Source organism: Mustela nivalis (assembly GCF_964662115.1).
Source record: "Mustela nivalis genome assembly, chromosome: 13".
Classification (NCBI taxonomy): domain Eukaryota; kingdom Metazoa; phylum Chordata; class Mammalia; order Carnivora; family Mustelidae; genus Mustela; species Mustela nivalis.
Genome location: NC_139032.1, coordinates 79,030,817 through 79,050,468, shown reverse-complemented (window position 1 = coordinate 79,050,468; position 19,652 = coordinate 79,030,817).

Below are 19,652 nucleotides of genomic sequence, written 5' to 3'. Positions count from 1 at the left end.
TCGTCATTCTGTTTTCTGGACATGTCCCTCCCAGAGGGTCCTTTTCTGTCTCCCAGCCTGGGAAAGCTCTGCAGAAGCTTTGTGCTCCTCCCTGTTAAACCTCCTTGCATTTGTGGTAGTCGGTTCAACCGTCCTAGTGATGGGTAGAGTCTGTAACATTCATAAGCTTTAAGAGAGCAGGGACTGAACTAGTTGAATTCTGCTGTATTATCCCCACCTCCCAGTAGAGTGTCTGGAACACCATAGACATGAACTAAATAACTGTTGATGGAATGAAAAGATGAACATATAAATGCACTTGAACTCTAATATTATCATCTATAGACTGGGCATCACACTAGTTATATCCTGGCATTTTGGTGAAGATTCATTACGATCATATATGCAAAGCCCAGCTGAACACGGTACCTGGCATGTGACTGCCCTGTAATGTTTGTTCTCCTCTGCCTTGTTGGATAAGGAGTTTACGAGGTTGAGAAGAAAGGATAGAGCTCTCTTAGTAGAGGGACCAGCATTAGGGGGACAAGCAGAGATGGGTGTATTGTGTATGGGGCTGATGAGGTACAGACACTGCACTATAAGGGTCTTGCACCTTGGTGCGTGAGAAATAGAGGTATGTTATAACTGTGCCTGAAAGCCATCAGGAAGTGATGAGGTCATATACCTTTAGTAAAGGAAAGCTGAGACACGCCCACATCAATATGAATTTGTGTAATGAAGAACCCAGGATGGCAGGAAGGTCCGCGGGGGTGGGCATTTGCACTGAGGCTTATAAACTTGGTGCTGCTCAGAAGCAGTAGGAAAGTCATTCCGGGTGGAAGTTAGGGTACCCAGGGCAACCCAAGGAGGTTGGGAGACAAGAGGGAAAGCCAGTTTGGCTGCAATAAAGTTTGTGTTGGGTCAGGAAATTAGGCAGCACGGGACCAGATCCCTGGGGACTTCAGAGGCCAGGTTCAATGCTTAGCCTTCATCTGGGCACCACTGTGTGGAGCCGAGAGAGCCACAGAGAGTCCAAGCTTTGTGAGTAACAATGGTCATCCTTTGTTTTGCCCAAAGGTCTTTAGGAGACAGGGGGCTGGATCACATGACCTCTGGAAGTTTCTTCCAACCACAGGGCTCTGCGGTAGTCAGAAGACAGATAGAGGGAAACAAAAACCAGAGACCTTGGCCTGGATTTCTCTGCATCATAAATCTCCTCCACTGCCGGGTGCCATCTCTCTGTCCACAGATTAATCTTCTCCGGCTTCCTGCAGCAACAGAAGGACCTACTGACCTCATCCTGTTCTCCAGTCTGCAAGTGAGAAATGGGGTTCTCAGACAGGCAAAGGTCTAGGCATGGGCCGAGGGCAGCTGAACCCCCAGGGGAAAGAAAAAGAAGCACAGAGACCATCTTGTTCCGGAAGGGCTCTCCACCAGGACCGTCCCAGGGTCCAAGCCAGAGAGGCAGGATGCCTTGTCTTTCTGCATGAACGTCTTTGACCTAAGACTGGCAGATGCTGGAGGAGATTGCAAACTCCTACCAGGTTGTTTTCCACTGTTTGACACTGACCTGGACTGAGTGTGATTTTTATCTAATGCTTTCGTCAGTGGTGCTTCTCTCTCACGGTTAAAGTTCAGATATAAGGCCTTGTGGCTAAGGATGAATGGGAGCTTTAGACAGGGCATCCTGCACTCTGGCCTTGGCAGTGGGCTCTCTGTGCCTCAGTTTCATGGTATATAAAAGGGGAGTAATAATTGTGCTCACCTCAGATGGTTATGGCGAGTAGTGGGCTCTCAGAATCCTACTAGGCATACAGTAAATACAGAAGAAATGCCAACTCTTAGGATGGATTTCATTATTGGAAAATGAGGATAAAATCACTGGTCACCCAGGGTTGTTGGAACGGTCATCTTCATTCATTTGCTGAACACGGACACGTTGAGCACTGAGTGGGCACCAAGCCGTGTATCGGGCACGGGCGTGACATGTCACAAACAACACGAGGAAGAGTTCCTCATCCTTAGAGCTGATAGGCTGCAGGGTGGGGGGAAGGGGAGGGGGACGGGGTGCAGATCTGAAACAAGCAGATGCTCCAGCCCAAATGTACACGTTTGTAATAATGTTGTGAAGGATGGGGGGAGCGGTGCTAGGGACAGAATAGTGTGGGGCCACCTGGGGGCCGGTGGTCCCAGAAAGCTGCTTCTGAGCTGGCAGAGGAAGAACAGGGAGGAGCAAGGGTTCTAAGCATTCCTGGAAACTCAGACACAGAGACCTAGAGGGGAGGGGGGATGAGGGAGACCTGGGGTGGGGGATGGGCGGTGGCATGCTGGAGGGCTGAAGGAGGGGGCAGGCTTCACAGGGATCACATGGGAGGGAGGTGGGCCTTTATCCTGATTATAAACTGCAGACACAGCACCGGTAAATGCTTTGGGAAAAGGTACTCTGCAAGCACCTGTCTCCTCCCATATTTTCCACCATAAAAGCACAGGACTTGGAATTAACAGAACCCGGGCCAATTGAGGAGTGACCTTCCTCCCCATTGTTTTGGTAAGTTCGCACTCAGAGAAACACAATTGCCTAAGCACTGCAAATACTATGCCATAAAACTGGGTATGTGTGTGTGTAATTCCAATTCCCCAAGGGGAGTTTGGAGCCCTGCCACTTCTTCTGATATGCATTAACTACTGTGAACCCCAGTTTCCTCTCTCTGTAATAACGGGCCTGCTTCCTCCTCTTTGCTAATGGGATTGTTCTCTCAGAAGGTTGTTTTGAGGAAAGCGCCAATAAATGTTGGTTCACTTTTCCTCTTCTTTCCTCTGTGGCTTAGGCTTCACTGTCTGGTGCCTCCGATGACAGTCTGCATTTGAGAGAAGGCATTAAACATTCATAGCTGGTTTTTCATCAATATGTGTCCTGCCCACCACACAATCGTGGAGGACCTGTTGGGGTCTGACCACTCTAGAAATTGCCCCTTTCTTAAAGGCGCCACCCTGACCTCTCCCACTGGTCCTAAAATCCTTCGAATTCACATACCACTGCTGTGGAAGGAAGTCCTTTTAATTCTGACCAAGTGAGCAAAAGGGAAAATAAAGAAGGATCTATCAGAACGACTCATGAAAAATATGTATGTTCTTTAAAGGAAGACGGCATACAAATGGGATATATATTTTTTCCAAAAGGGAGGGGAAACAATCATAGGCTTTTAAACAGAAGACTTTAAGCAGAGAGTGAGAGAGGAAAAATATGTCTCTTAAATGCATTCAGCGCCATTGCCACGGGCTGCCGAGCCAGGATTGTTTATTAGAAGATAAGATAGTGAAAAATGTATTTTGCAGAAAGAAAATAGTAAAGTCAGGTCTGAGGCAGATAAGAAGCCAAATTTCTATTTTATGCTCAATTGAGTGACTCAGTTACATTATCTGGGAAGCAGGGGTGAAATAACACCCTTCGGAAATGAGGCCCGGGGGTGCTCTGGGTCCCCTTCCAGCCTTGGCCAAGCTGAACCTGGCTTGGCTGGGAGGCCGCCTCCGCAGAACAGAGGCGTTTCCAGCCTGGGGCTGGGGTGAGGCCTGGGCTGGGGCTTGGACTGGGCTGGGACTGGCCTGGGGCTAGAGTGAGGCTGGAGCTGTTTTGGGGGCTTGTCCGGGGCTGGGGGACAGCGTGGGAGTGGGGAAGGGAGGCTCCAATCTTTTCAGCTTTTTCTTTTCTCCATCATGTTCGGCTTTATGCCTCCCCTCCCTCTGCCAAAGGTGGGAGAATAAAAACACGCGTGCGTGCAAGATGAAGCTCTGCAAAGGCCAGCAGATGTTCGAGCTGGAAGACGCACCTTAGAAACCAGCTGGGTTTAGGGATACAGACTCCTGGCCTGTGGTCAGTGCTTTACTTGGCAAGCACAAACAAGTTGCCTGAATGCTTTCTAAGCAGGGCATTGTTCTCCAGGTTGCTGAAGATCTCTGGTACCTTTTTTTAAATTTCCACCTGTCCGCTTTACACATTTTTGTTATGTGCCGAGTGCCTGGAGAAATAGGTGGGCACCCCCAGGCTGTATTCTGGAATCCTCACGCAGAGATGGGGGAGCTTGCATCAGAGAGGGAAAGAGGTTTGCCTAAGGTCACACAGCTAGTGACTTACCTCAGTACAAACAGAACCCAGAATTCTGGGCTTTGCTCCCAATCACCCCGATCTTTTCCTGTTGTTCTACCTCCGGGTTTTTCTTCTCACTCAGGAATTCTTCACTTATTAGCCAGTTGGAGTTAGTGGGATCTGGGACACGAAGACTAACTTAATTCAACAAATATTTATGGTTTTACTGACAACAAATTTGTTTATTCAACAAGTATCAGCTGAACAACTCAGCTACTTATATAGCAGGTTGAATAAGGAACCCCCAAAGATGTTAGAGTCCTAATCTCTGAAACTTGTAAATAATTTTGCAAACATGATTAAATTAAGGACCTTGAATTGGGGGAGCTAGTCCTGGATTATCTGGCAAATAATCACATGTGTTAAGTCAGAGAAAGAGAGAGAGGGAGATGGGGTGGTAGAGAAGTACGATATTGCTGGTTTTGAGGAGGAAGGAAGGGGGTCCTGAGCCAAGGAACACAGACAGTATCTAGAAGCTGGGGAAGGTACAGACATGGTTTTGAGCCTAGAACCTCTAGAATGGAATGAAGCCATGAGAACCATGTCAGACTTCTGATCTACAGCAAGTACTATAAGATACTAAACGTGTGATGCTTCAAGCTGCCAAGCCTATAGTGACCTGTTCCAACAGCAAAGAGGACACTAATGTGACAGTCACCAAGTCCTGACAGTATCCCACACCTTTATTCATTCTCTTGTTCTTTTTTTCCTTCCAGAAGATTTCTCTGAAGTCACTTGTAGCTACCTTTTAGACTCATTTGGAACTCCACTTTGAGATAAAACCAATAACAACCATGAGGCTTAATGGACCCAGTAAGTCATTGTAGATGGGAACACAAGGAGTAATGTCATTTTATGCATCAAGAATGAATGTTCAGGGGTGTCCGGGCGACTCAGTTGGTTCAGCATTGGACTTTTGATTTTGGCTCAGGTCATGACCTCAGGGTCGTGAGATCGAGCCCTGTATCAGGATCTCCACTGAACATGGAGCCCGCTTGGGATTCTCTCTCCTTCTCCCTCTGCCACCTCTCATCCCTGCTTGCATTCTCTCACTCTCTCTCTCTAGAAGAAGAAGGAGGTGGAGGAGAAGTAGGAGTAGTAGGAGGAGGTGGAGGAGGAGGAGGAGAAGAAGAAGGGGACTAGGGGGAAGACAGAGAAGGAGAAGAAGACTATCCAAAGAATGAATGAATGTTCAGAGATGGGAAGTCCTTCCCCAAAGTTGTACAGCAAGTTCATGTCAGGGTTGAAATTAAAATCCTGGTTTTTCAATCTCTAGTGCAGTGTTTATGTTTTCATTGGTTTAAAATAATATCAGTCCAGAAACTGGAATTCAGTCACCGGATTTTGTACAAATATCTGGTCATCTGGTTTATCCCAAAGACATATTTGCCATTCAGTGAGACAAAGATGGCCTTTGCTTGGTGGGTTGGATATACCTATGGATAAAAATGAGTTTGGGCTCCCTTCTTTGCCAACACAAACAAAAGTTACTAATTCAAGACAGATCATAGACTTCCATGAGAAAGGAAAAACAACAGAGTGTCTGTGAGAAAACAAAGGAGAGCCTCCTCATGACTTTGGGCAGGTGAAGGATTCTTAAACAGGATGAACACATCCCTACCCATGAAAGAAGAGAATGATAAATTGAATGTCACTAAAATTAGGAACATCTGTTTATTGGAAGATGCTGATAACCAAATACAGGAGAAGTCACAGACTGGGAGTAGCTGTTTGCAATATCTGCATCTGACAAGGGGTCTGTCATAAGGATATATAACCGACTATTAATCAACGAGAAAAAGCTAATTAAAAACTGGCAAAGACTTGGAAAGGAAAACGAATTGCACACCAAAGATCTCACAATGGTCAATAAGTACCTCAAAACTCCTCATTAGCCACCAAGGAAAGAGCAATTAACCCACAGTGAGATATCACCCCGCACCTACCAGCGAGGCTAAAATTAAAAGGAAAGAGAGTACCAAGTGTTGTCAAGGATATGGAGTGAAGGGGCTCCCACACCCTGCTGTCCTATATGTCCCCATCATTATGTCTTGTGAGTATTTTGACAACAGAAGTCATGTTTGGATCCTATTCGGATACCTTGCCCGGCTCCCCCTCACCTGCTTTGTGCTCCTAGTTCTGGACTGCAAGTCACTTTACAGATGCAAAAGTGCCTCCATGACAAGAAATAGTGACCACTGCAGAAGAGCCACAGAGAAGGTCCCAGTGGTCTCCTTGATGGAAACACAGGAAGTTGTTTGTATCGAGGCACCCAGTGTCTGCCTACCTCCAGGTCAGGGTGCAGCCCTTAAGCCACACTGGATTCTGAGACCTCAGGAAACAGCAGGATATCCCGGACTCCTCTGGGTTCTGTGGTTGGAAGAAGGCTGGGTAATATCCCAGTCCTGCCATTTACTGGCTGTGTGACCTTGAAGCCAATGACTTAACCTCTCTGGGCCTGGGTTTCTTTATTTCTTTATTCACAAAACAAGAGACAGTCATGGTATCTAAGCAACAGGATTGCAGTGCTGATGAGTGAGATGCTACAAGCAGCACATCTGGCCCATAGTAGGTGCTGTCCTGAGGCCACCTTTTGTTCTTTCTCGGCTTCAAGAGGTTTTCTAAAGAGACCTTTATGTGTTGCGTGACAATAACCCATTTCAGGAGCGTAGGTGAATTTTTCTGTGTACCTTCTGGAAATCTCTTTGGTTTCCATTCAAACCTGGCTGTAAAACAGCACAGTCCAAGACCTCCATGCTTTGTGGCTAGTGGAGGGAGAGGCCCTCCCCATGGGAAAGGTGCAGTTTCGAGGGGAGCCCTGGGAGGGGCTGGAGCTTCAGTGTCTGTCAGGGCACCAGCTCCCGCTGCGCTCAGGTTGGAGGAGACAGTAGTTAGGAAGGAAGCGGCAGAAAGGCAGCCCATAACCTTCCATCATCATGGCTGCTAAGGAAAAGGCAGAGCTGCCCTGGAACAGCTATGGGGCAGCTCCATGCTGAGCACAGGCTGCAACTGTAGATATGCCTCATAGATAAAAAGGCCGGGAGTAAATATTGACAGTCAGGGAGCCCCAGCAGATGCACTGATGGAATGAAGAATTGTGCATGTGCACGCGCGTGTGTGTATGCATGAGCGAGAGAGAGAGGGACAGAGCGAGGAGAGGAAGGGAGGGAGAAAGAGACTTTTGCCTCCTTTTCCTGCCCAATGAGAGCTGCAGGTGAGGTGGAAATAACCATCTAGCAGGGTCCTAATCAGGTGCTTTCTGGTCTGGCCTCTGCTCTGCCACTTTTCTGTTTTACCAAGCAGGAAGCAAGAAGCAGAGGGATCCTCAGGCTAACTCGGGGGAGAGAGGTTTGCTGTCTGGGGTGAACATAGGCACAGGGGATGAAAGACTAGAAAAAGCCAGCGCTCACAAGCCCACACTGGGTGACTTAGAATTCGAAGAAGAGCCAGGGCCTTGGGCAGCAGGACTCGTAGATTTCACGCACGCAGAGTCTGGTGTTGGAATGCTCCTGGTGGTGTGCGCTGGGACAGGATACCTAACCTGTCTGAAACCTTAATTTCATCTTCTGCCAGATAGGAGTAATAATACATCTCGTTCAGGATGCTGCTGGGTAGAATGACGTGTACAGAACATCAGCATAGTGACTGAATCACAGAGCAAGAAATACTGTTGTTTGCTCTCTTGTCTTTGTTTTTTTAATACAATTTAGGTGACCTAGTTCTTTTGAATCCCTGTTGTGATATCCTGATTTATAATATGAAATAGATATTTGGTCTTTGTCCTCCTTTCTGGTACCTAGCTACTGAAACCCTTGGAATTTCCTACCTGCTGTGAGTCAAGGAGGTGTCTTTGAGATGGCTTTGGACCTGAGTAACAGACCACTGGGCCACCACGTGATTATGGATTGGAACTTTCCCTCCCACCTTCTGATCTCTAAGGGGCTGAAGTGTTGGGGGGAGGGCAGTCTTGGAGGACTGAGCTCTCAACCAGTGGGGTCTGATGCTGTCCCCGGGTAGATAGGGTCAGAATTGAACTGATTGCAGGACCCCCAGCTGGTATCCAAAGCATTGCTTGTTGTTATGTTGTATATTATGTTATTGCTTGTTGTTGTGTGGAGACACAGCACCATATCCCCTTCACTCTCTCTCTCTCTCTCTCACACACACACACACACGCACACACACATTGGAATTGGGTCCAAGGAACCCCAAGATACCTGCTTCCGTCATCTTTTCATTATCTTTCCCAGTGGAGTCCTTGGAGCAGCGGAATCTCCCTCACCTGGGAAAATGTTATCAGCACAAACTCTCAAGACTCTATTTCTGACCAGACAGATCGAAAACTCAGGGTAGGGTGGAGGTGAGCTCACATTTAAAAACCACGGACCTACACTGTAACTAACTACGAATACCTTCTAGTTCCGGTCCCCCATAGCTTCTGCTTTTTCATGGCCCATGAAAAAGGGCCTTCTGGCTGGCCTCTCTATGCAGGCCTCCATCATGGATTCCATACTTTTGAAAAACCCTACAAGGGTTTCCCCTTGCCCTTAGAACAAAGCCCCAATTTTAGCCACACCCCAATGGCCCTATGTGATGTGGACTTTGGCTTCTCCAGTTTTTCCCATCAGCTTCCTCACCTCGGCCACTGCCTGTTCCCCACTGCCTCTCCCTCCACCTTCCCGCTGATTTCCTGTTCTCCCAAAGCTGCGAGGACTTAGGATTCCTTGCGCCTCCAATGGAATGGTCTCCCACAAGATCCGTACATTCTTGGGTTCTTTTTATTCTTCAGGTCTCAGCTTACAGATACTCCCTCCCAGAGACCCTCTTCTCCACCCCCCACCCCTGCCTCCATCTAAAGAAGGCTCACTTCTCCACACAATCAAGTGATGCTGTCTCACTGTGATCAAGGGGCGTGTTACTACCCCACGTTTTCTTGTTTGTCTGTTTACAAACTTACTGATCCACTTTCCTACTAGCATATAAGGTTCTTGAGAACAGGGGTCTGGCTTACCCTGTTTCCCATCCATCCCCAATGCTCAGAAAGCTGCCTGGTACACAGTGGGTACTCAGTAAATACTTCCTTGTCAGAAGACTGAATGGGTGGATGATGGAGTAAGTTAAAGCCAGCTGAGTATTCTTGAAAGCAACCCTGGAAAGCTGCCTTTGAAATCCTTTCCCACCCAGTGATTTCACACTTGCTTAGATGGTTTAGCTCAGTGGCTTGCCAAAGGGTGGCGCTACCCTCATGTCCAGGGCAACTTGGAAACGGGACATGCTGACTTCTGACTGACACGCGAAGGGCATTGGGCATTGAGTGGGCAGGGCTGGACAGGTCGAGCACCCTGCACAGGTGCAGAGAGCCTTCTCATTCAGTCACGCAGGCCCCCGCACCCTCCCCGCAAATCCCAGCAGCATCCCAGCTGAGGAGCCATGGTTTCTTACTCATCTTACTTTGTAGCAGTTGGACGATGGGGTGGGAGGTATTTCAAAGCTACAGCCTCTCGTGTTCCAGCCAGGGTCTGGGCGGTATTCACAGCTTTGCAGAGGAAAACCCCGCATGGGCTCCCAAGTGGTTAACTTGATGGAAAGCAGCAGCTAGTTTGCTTGCAAGCCTTGATTTCCAGTGACTAATAGGTAAGAGGGACACACGTTCTCCTGGTCTATGGAGGACGCAGCATAAATGATGTCTCTGAGGCCCATTCCTGTGACTCTGGAGCTGAGTCTAAGCCATTGGATATTTTGAAGAGCTAAAAATGTCTGAGCAGCTAATAGCGACCTGATGCCAGGACCAAGATGGGAAGAGTGGGGGGCTGAGGGTCGGGGTGTGACTCACACGGAGACAGAGAGAGGGCCAGTGAGGAAGCCATGCCGGGCACATGTGCGTGCATCAGGCACACACGCCACGCACACACCCAGAGCTGCAGCGCGGACATGGATCTAGAACACAGCCTGCAAGCCCAGAACACACCCCGACACACTGCAGTTTAACTTGCAGGAGACTGACCACACACAAAGGCACAGGCAGTGTACACAGAACGCATTCTCCCTAGACCTACCACACATCCATTCACAGCGCACGGCCTTCCACTTGCTCCAGCAAGGGCTTAGAGAACACACCTAACACAACCAGCTCGTGTGACAGCTGAGCATACCTACCTGGTATGTATGACCTATGCATGCAGGGTCCTCCTCTAGACAGTGCTCCTTCATGTACCACCGCACAAGTAACCACAATACACAAACACAGACACACACAATCGCCCATGGTACTTAAGAGACATTTGCATGGACGTGCAGGTCTAGCTAACAGATATAAACATAGGTACAACACGGAAACACATGCGCACACATACACGTCACTAAAATACACACCCTAGAGGAGTCCACATAGGAGGCACAGCACACATATGCCGCACCTGCTAGAGATACACAATCCGAAGAAATGAATGTCACACAAGGACACACACACACATATGTGTGTTTATCCTTTGCTAACAGCATCTTTTTAAGAGTAACTCTTTGACCCTTACTCCAACCACAGCAACCAATCAACACAAGATACAAACTTTACTTTGAAACTGACAAATTAAAAAATAATCGAATACAGAAAACAAATGTGTTGTTTGACACTTTCTGACCTTTGTGGATATTAATGCCTGCGATAATCATCCCTACAAAAGGCAGAACATTGACCTTTTGCACAGCTGAGTTGGGGCTTGTTGGTCTGACCTTCTCTGGCTGCAGAAGGGGAAAGAGGAGAGAGGTCCAGGACCCCCACCAGACCGGGGGTGCTGTACTGGCCTTGGTAGCTGGAGACAGAGGGTATGGCTCTGGGATCTGGCACCATCCTCCTGGGTTCCTGGGTGACCTGGAGCACATTGTTTCCTATTTCTGAAACTCAGTTTTTTCATTTGTAAAATGGGTATGAGTCAGCTAAATGATAGGCTATAATCCAGACGTGCCTTGATTTATGATTTATCTCTTCATATTCCTGACAGATGGGCAGGCCTATGACAGCCCAACAAAAACATCACTTGCCTTTTCTCCCAAAGGAACTTCTGCATGGAATGGGTACCAAGTCTAGCAGGGCTCATCCACAAAGAAGGGCTGTTGCTTATTTTATGATTTCTGTTGGGTCTTTATTAAGCGCCACGTGCTTTACCTGTATTATCTGAGTGAATCCTCAAAACAACCCTTTAAAGTCAGTTCTGTTACTGCCCCCATTTTACAGAAGAGGAAACAGAGACCCAGTTTTGTCAAGAGACTTGTCCAAGCTCTCACCCACTGGCATGTTTAGAGGCAGGAGTCACACCACCTCTGCTGCCCAGGTAGAGTGCTACTCTGACCCACATGCCGCCCCCGGAGCTGGCCACAAGGTGCCATGGAGTTGGTGGGTAAACCGGCTTGAAGTCAGAGCTCAGGCTGATTCCGAGAAGCTCTCCTATGCTGGCATGGGCTCCACCGTGACTCAGGAGCCAGAGTGCAAAGTCTAAACTCAAGTCCTAGTACACTCTCCACCTTCTTCAGCCTCACCTGCTCTATCTATAACCTGTCCCTTTCTCCATAGTCATTCCCTAATTATGTCCTCGTCCCCACACTCTACCCTCTGTGAATGGTAACTTTGGGTTGACCACTCTACAGTGTGTGTGTGACTAGCACTGGAGGTCCACCTGGGGCTTAGGCCCCCCCTGCAGGCTCCAACTGCTGCCTGTTGTGCGCTCGGCCCTGCAGCTTGCCTCGTGATGGAGAAACAAGAGTCTGGAGTCAGGCTCTTTGGGTTGGAATCCTGGCTATTATTCTGGAACCTTGAACGTATTATTTACCTTTCTTGTACTGCAATTGATGTCTATGTAAATTGGGTTCAATCACAGCACACGGACTTCATGTCTTGTCGTGTGGCCTAAGTGAGTTAAGATTCGGTTTAGCATGGGGTCCGGGGCTTAAATGTCAGCGGCCACCATTACCAAGGGCAGGCCCCTCCTTGTTGCAGCTGACTCTGCACTTTCCTTTTTTTGTTTTCTCTCTCAGCGTGCCCGAGTTTGAGTCACCAATCTGGGGGACCCTCTCCTCAGCCATCTCTGTCTTCTTGACCATCTCGAACATCTCTAACATCTCATGTCCTGAGAAGAGCTGGTCCGTGGCCTGCCCTGACTCCACCTCGAGATTCAGCGCGAGCTGTTCTCTGTCGAAACGCCTTCCTGGGTTCCCTTTTGTGGAGGGCGATGTGAGGGACCCAGGTTCAGACATCCGCAGAGCACGTGGCGGTAGGCAGGGGACCCTAGAGGTGGGACAGTAAACATTAGTGACAAGGAGCATGGAGGCTTTTGGTGACCCGAGTCCCTGAACACATGCTGCTCGATCCCTTCTCCCCTTGCTTCCTGAAGGCCCTTCCCACCTTGCTCCCATTCTGGCTTTTTCTGAGCTACCAGTTTTTCCCTCCTTTCATTTACAAAATCCTCCTACCGACTCTGACATATACCACTATATTTGGTCACAACAAGCCTTGTGTTGAAATTACTATGTAAGGCAAACCTTCAGACTTGGACTTCTTTTTTTGATTACACGAGTTCTCATTCAAGTATATCTCCGGTGGAAAGCGTATCATTCTCTCCGTCCTCCATTGTGCCCCCTGGGGGATGGGGTTCCAGAATGCCCTCTGCCCACCTTGGGAAGGCAGAATTTCTTGTTCTGCAGTTGTCCCATGGGGATCCACTGTGCTTTCCCCCTCTCTGCCTTCTCCCTCTCCTCTGTAGTTCTGGGCTCGCAAGAGGGCCTCTGGCCACAGCGAAGGATTGTAGACTGAGGCCTCCCTCAGAAACCAACTGCCTCAGCACTTCATTTTACAGACAGACTAAGAGGTCTGCTGCTAAAGGCCCCAGAAAGAAGAAGCTGTGGGGCTGGGCTTATATCCAAGCCTTGCCTTTGCTACTATGTACCCCTCGACTAGATCAGAAAGCAACCAAGTGCCGCCCACCCTAACCCTCTTGTTCAAAACCCCTCAATACTTATTTTATGCCAATTAAGGGCCTTATCCTTTGAACAAGCCCTCAATCCTGGCATTCAGGTCAGTTGCGAGGATTAGCCGAATTAATACAGACAAAAAGCTTAGGAGATTCCTGCCAAAAACTAAGTACTATGTAACAGTACTGTGTAACAGCTTTTGGTATACTCTAACCCTCTGTGGCCCTGTAACAGAGATCCCCAGTATCCATTCACCCCTTTTTCTTTTTAATAATTTCCCTCAACCACCTGTCCTGCTGAGTTTAGTGGAACACATGGCTGCCCAGCTAGAAACTACATTTCCCAGCTTCCTTTGCAAGTAGATGTGGCCATGTGACTGGGTTCAGGCCAATGGAGGGTGAGTGCCACTCCCGTTTCTAGTAAGTTCCAGGCCATTTCTGAAAAGGCCAACCTGCCTTCCCCAGAACCCATGTCTTCATTTCCTTCTGGCTCAGGAATGGACAGCAGAGAAGACCGCATGTGCTGGGTCCCCGGGGAATCATGTGCACCACAGGTGCCACTAATTCTGCCCCCTGTGGCCCTGGGACATTCAGCATGCTCATTTGTGTGAAGGAGAAACAAGTTGCTATTTTATTTAAGCTCCTGCACTTTCAGGATCGCTTTGTAACAGCAGCTTCATCTCAACCCCAGTACAGGCTGACCTACCCTTCCTACCTCTCTCCCATGCTTGCCTTTCACTTATTCTCTGCCCCAGCTACACTCTTGTCTCTAACATCAGCTTTCCCCTCTCCAGGCCTTTGCTTGGGCTGTTTTTATAAGAGGAGGGACTGTCCCCTCATTTCCCAAGTGAACCTCTAGACAGTATTGCCTGGTGAAGAGCATACAGATACTGAAATCAGACAGGACAGGCTTTGAATCCTGGCTCTGGCTCTTTCTAGTCTTGGACTTAGAGCAAGTCCTTTCAACATCCTGAATCTCAGTGTTCTCATCTGCAGAATGGGTCTAGTGATGCCTGTCTATTTCATGGGAATGTTTCTAACGACCCATGTTTGATGTGAGCACAATGCTTGGTTCTCAGAGAAAGCCGGGTCACCTGGCTGACAAGTCCCAGCCTGAATGTCGTTCACTCCAGAGATTTCCAAATGTCTTTCTTGATTCAATTCTCGGAATGCTTGTTAAATGCATGGCTTCCCCAGCTCCTGTCCCAGCCCCCTAACCTAGTGATCAGGTATGGGTCATGGCTGACGGATTTGTGTTTTGTAAAAACCCCAAATGATTCCTATCATTGGGGAAGTTGGGGAAACACTGACCCTTTTTCCTCAGTTAGAAGCAGCTGTCTCTCTTCCCCTTGAGTTAGCTGAAAACTCCTCATATTCTTCTGTTTAATCCCTTTCTATTCTGCATTATGATTATTTTTGCAATGGACATGTCTGTATCTCCACTAATAATAGTCAACACTTCTGGAGCGCTCATTAGGTGCCAGACGCAATGTAAAGTACTTTACATACATTATCGTCCCTAATCCCTATCTACCCTTTCATCAGCCGGTGATGAAGAAATTAAGAGCAGCTACTTTATATTGTGCCTTTAAAATGTGCCAGGCATGCAGCTGGGCACCTCTTATCAGTATCTCAGCTCTTCCTCACAGCAACCCTCCTGGACAGGAAGTAGCATCCCCGTTTTACTGGAGAGGTAGCTAGGTTCAGAGAGGCAGAGCGACTTGTCCAAGGATGCTCAGCCTGAGGGGACAGAAGAAGAGAAGAGGAGCTGTTCAAAGGCAGATGGAGAGAGCGGGCTTAATCTCCTGACTCCTGCAGGGAAAACATAACTTCTGCAAGCTGACGCCACTCATGATAACTTCATAGACCATCCCCACCCAGAGGCGGCATCCAAACAGAGAGGATTTACTGCCTTTCTTCTTGATTGCTGCAGGTGCAGGCAGCTGCGGCCCCCATCTGGGCACCGGGGGAGAGGTGCCAGAGAGGGGGAGACAGCTCCTATGCACTCTGCTGATCACTGTCAGATTTAGGGAAAATGTCATGTTGGTCTCCCTTGCAGGGCATGGGGTCATGATCGACCCTCCTTCGAAGCTGGGAATGCCTTTAGGGACCTGGATATATTCTGGAATTGTTCTTATGATTAGAATGGTTTCTAGTGAACAAAGCATTATGAAGCAAATATTTGCTGACCGCGTAAAGGGATGAATTTGGTGCAGTTTCTACCCTCAAGGAACTCAGGAGAAGAGTTAGCCATCGCCTCCTTTTCAGTTAAGGAGAGCGACTAAGAGAAAAACAAACAACCTCTCCCGCTCCAAACATTTCTTTGGTTCCATGTCACAAGCATACATGAATAGCAGCCCTGGGTTCTGAACCCCATTTTACAGAGGAAGACCTTGACCCTCCACCCTCCACCTCCTCAATATGGGCCCCCCCAGTTGAGGTTGGACCTTCCACCAGCCTCTGACACCAACCAACCCCCCCCCCCCGGAACCAGCTTTTCTTCTGAGGGAGGCAGAATGCCCTGGGATGATTCCTTACTGTAAAGAAATGCAATGTAAAACCATCAGCGTATGCAGAATGGGGAATTTAGGAGCCTTGTCAGTCCTGGATGAGCGGGAGAATAATTGATCAGTGACAACCTTTAAAGAAACACTTCACATCTTGAAAGATACTCATCATTTACATATGAACCGGCAGTTTGGAGTTGCTGGGTGCTTGGTGCCTAATATCACACTGAGCCTCCCTGAAGTCTAGAAGAATGAATTAGGAGAGAGACCCGGAGGGGTTTGGTACCTTAGCTAGCCAGCATCTCACAGAGATGGAGTTCATTGCTCCAATCGCTGGCCAGGCTGCTACTCTAATCAAATCACCCTCAGATTTCTGTTTGCTTGGCTGAAAACCCCCATTCCTCACAGGAATATTTTCCCTTGCCTTCAATCATCTCTGATGTGGGGTAGAAATGCAGCTATATTAAAGAACGATCCTATCAAATGCCCGAGCAAAAATCTAGCAGAGATGAAGTGTTTCTGGTTGAGAGCTCCTTGTTCTTCCAAGTTCATGCCAAGTACAAGAGATTGCTCGTGCCATAATCAAGGAAAGGAAGTCTCAAGAAGATGCCTCGGAGGTGACCAAGCTCTAGACTCTTTTGATAATTGGAGTCACCAGGTAGAATCATTGACTTCTCTCGGCAAGCAGCTCACGTTCGAGTCAAACAGATGGTAGGTATGTTTGGAAATAGATCTTTCCAGGATATTCCCTGCAACCAGAGTCTGAGAGCCAAGCAGACAGCTGAGTCATTATCTCATCAACTTGGCCTGTGTAGACTGCCAATCCGGGTAGCTCAGGATTAGGATCCAAGTCATGTCGACAGACCAGTGGGCCAAGCAAAGTCTGGAAGGTACAGGCATCAAAGATGATGAGGTTAGCTGTGTCAGGACATCTGACCTGGGACAGCAAGAGATCAAGGGGGTGAGTTCCTTGTCTGCTCAGGCATTCAACTTGTGTTCTGTTTTGTTTGCCTGATGGGTGGGGAGAAGTGTCAGGGTTTGCCCCATGATCAGTGCAAGATGGTACCATGGAGATTCGAGGATCTGGTATCATATTTCTTCCTCTCTTCTGCTTTTATTTCTCCATCTTGATTCTCCTTCCCTCAAAACAGATGCAGCCTGGCTTTCTCCCTGACCCACTGCATGTCAATGAAAAGGCTCTTTCGGGGCGTCCCAGCATTCCAGAGAAGCTCTAATACCTAAACTGGAACAGTTCCCCGAAACAAACTTTGTCATAAAACATCAGAGCAGGCACAGCCCTTCCATATGAGGGCACAATCTCAGCATTTGGTTGGCAGGGCTTTCATGTCTCAGGGTCCCCAGAATAGTTAACATCTCTGGTCCTGGTATAATTATTGATAGCTTCCCCTTTCCGTCTCAAAAGTGTTCCATTTGGGGTCATAAATCATGGGTCCTCACACTGACAGGGACATGTGGATGCAGAGAGGGTAAAGTTTCCTGCTAGGTCACATGGCAGGTTGGTGATGGAGCTGGGGTGGGAACCAGTGCTCTCCCTCCCAGGCCTGGACCCTGGCACTGCACCCTTCCTTAGGAATTCGCTTCTACCTGTTCCTTCCGGAGCGGATTTCAGGCAGTCACTCCCCCACAAAGTTTAATACCTTGTCATTACCATTTACCACCTTCGAATCATAGACGTTTAGAGCTTCCTCTCATAAAACCAACTTGGAGATGTGATATGTTTGTATATCAGGAGCATACATTAATTCCAACCTCTCTGGGGACTTTAAAGTTCTTCCGGAGAAGTCATTCTTTATTCTGGAGCTGTTACAGTGACTTTGGGCAGAAGCAATAATGCTCTGAGCACTATCCCAGTGGTTTGGAAGGTGCTTCAAAAGCATCTAGAACACCCATTGGGAGGAAGCATAGGAAAGTGGAATTTTCCCTGGTTAAATTCCAGCCTTGCCATTATCAGATGCACTTTCTGGAGCAAGTTGGATTGCCTCCGTGAGCCCCGACTTTGCTGTCTGCAAAATGGAGTACCTAATAACAGTGGGCATCTACTGGGATATACCTGGTTCTAGAAATTAAACATTTTATGTGCATCATCTCTTAATCCTTAAAAAGATCCCAAAAGGTAAACACCATTATATTCCCCCATTTATAGAAAGGGAAACTGAGGCCCAGACTGGTGAAGTAACTCATTCAAAGTCACACAGCCAGAAAGGAGAGGAGCTGGGATTTAGACCCAGACAGGGGGCATCTAGAGTCACAGACATTGCTCAGACACTCAGCTGCAGTGCCACCAGCAATAGTTGGTGACGACTGTCTACTGACCACTTGCAATGCGTCTGGCACTCTGGTCATCATTTTAGAGGCACTATGCTAGCCGTTCAATCCTCACACTCAGTATCTCACAGATTTAGTGTATAATAGGCACTCAATGTATAGAAATTCCTCTGATCTCACCCTACATTTTCAGTTTCTAGAGGGGGTAACTGAGGCCCAGTATGGGCAAGTGATTTCCTTTCCCAAAACAACAAAGCAAGAAATCAGAGCTGAGATCAGAAGTCAGGTCTTCACCATCTGAGGTGACACTGCTTTCTCACACCAGCGGAGTACTGGCCTCAGTGGGAGACGGAGGGGCCTTCGGAGGTGACAATGGCCTCTCCCTGCAGCTTCCTTAGCTCCTATCACCCTTCCCAGGCTGGCCTCACCACTACCCCCGTGCCCTCTGTTACATCTGGTGTGAGGTCACTCCATGCTCTCAGCTGGGCACGCCCTTCCTGCTTTTGTTCACATAGGGAATCCTCATTCTTCCTTCTGGAATCAACATACCTGCAAATCCATCCCTGTTCCTGCCTTTGCATCCCGGGCAGAAGGAATACCTCTTTTGCACGGCTCTGTTGTGAAGATATCACAGAGCAAAGTGATTGAGCTGGGGTTGAGTTTGGCTCCCTACCATCAGAGAGATCATCTAACTTCTCTGTACCTTAGTTTTCTCATCCACATAAAGGGGACATCAACAGTACCCTCCTCCTATGGTTGTTGTGGGAATTAAGGGAAACGCTATGTAAGGTGCCTGGGACATAGCAAATACTCCATAGACTGGAGAGGCAGGTGCTTCTCTCTGCATTCTTCTTGTCTATCAGGCACTGAACACATTCAAGGTAGAGGATATGCCTTCTTCCCCTTGTCCTCTGTGTTTAATATTATACCAACCTAGCACAGGATAGTTCTCTGCAAAGGATGAATATGAACTTAATTTCTACCCAGGAGTGTCTGCATCTCGGCTGCTAATGGGGAGCAGAGAGAAGTCCCGGGGCCGGTGCAAAAATTCTTTCCCAGGGGAAACCAGAGAGATAATAGTCATTTATTCAATTAGTCATTCACTTATTCAATACATACTCACTGAATGTCTACTATTTGCCTGGGGATTTAGTAGTGGTAAACAAGACAGATAAGGTCTTACTCCTCATTTACCTTATGCTCTGTTGAGAGAAAACAGACATAAACACTCATATATCAGTTAGCCAAACCACCTTCCAAATTTAATGACTTAAAATGACACCCATTTATTTAGCTCCTGATACTCTGGGTTGGCTGAGAAGCTCTGGTCTAGGCATGCTTGCTTATGCCCCCGCACTTAGCTGGCTGGTTGGCCGGCAGCTGGGTGATCCCGGATGGCATCACACGTGTCCGGTGATTTGTAAGATGTCGTCTTGGGGACTCTCTACCGCCTTTCATCGTCAGGCAGGCTAGCCCCGGTGTCTTCACACCATGATGCTCCCCTGTGCCGATGCTACTCAAATCTCTGTTTGTGTCATGTTTGCTATTGTACTTCTAGCCAAAGAAAGTCTCGTGGCCAAACCCTGCCTCCATGGGGCCGGGCCCTCTCTGGATACCAGAAGGGGAAGAACTTGTGCCTGTGTTTGCAACCTTACTGATAACAGCATCTGGAAGATTCCCTAGAACCTGTCACCTCTCTCCACAGCCAAGACCTCCTCCACTGAGGACTAAGTGGACATCTTTTCTTGTCTGGCTCCCCCCGCTGCTTTGAGCCGG